We start from the raw sequence: 381 nt of genomic DNA, 5'->3' as shown, positions 1-381 counted from the left end.
TATACGGACAATCCCGTTTCGATTCAGGCCTTGGAGCAAAACATCAGGCATGTCATTCACTAGTTACGAGTCGAAATGCTCGAACGGGTTATCAAAATTAGTAATCTTTGAAATAAATGCCAAAAAGTGTTCGTTCGAATAATGATAAACATTCCCTATTAAATTTGAAGTTTCTGAGTTTTTTCTCTTAAAAAAGGAGGGAACCTCGAAATGGWTCACTCAGTATGTCAGTATGTGAATTATATTTGTAAAATTACTTGAAAATATGTTCTCAAGTATACCTAAGAAAATCAGTGCTGCCCTTTTTCTGCCCCAATCTATATAATAGGTTGTCAAAAAAGTCTTGCGGTATTTTTTTATTGAATTTTCAATTGTTCATAA

The sequence above is a fragment of the Bactrocera latifrons genome, unplaced genomic scaffold (assembly GCF_001853355.1).
Source record: "Bactrocera latifrons isolate USDA-ARS-PBARC rearing strain unplaced genomic scaffold, ASM185335v1 scaffold_84, whole genome shotgun sequence".
Lineage (NCBI taxonomy): Eukaryota > Metazoa > Arthropoda > Insecta > Diptera > Tephritidae > Bactrocera > Bactrocera latifrons.
This window is presented reverse-complemented; position numbering follows the sequence as displayed.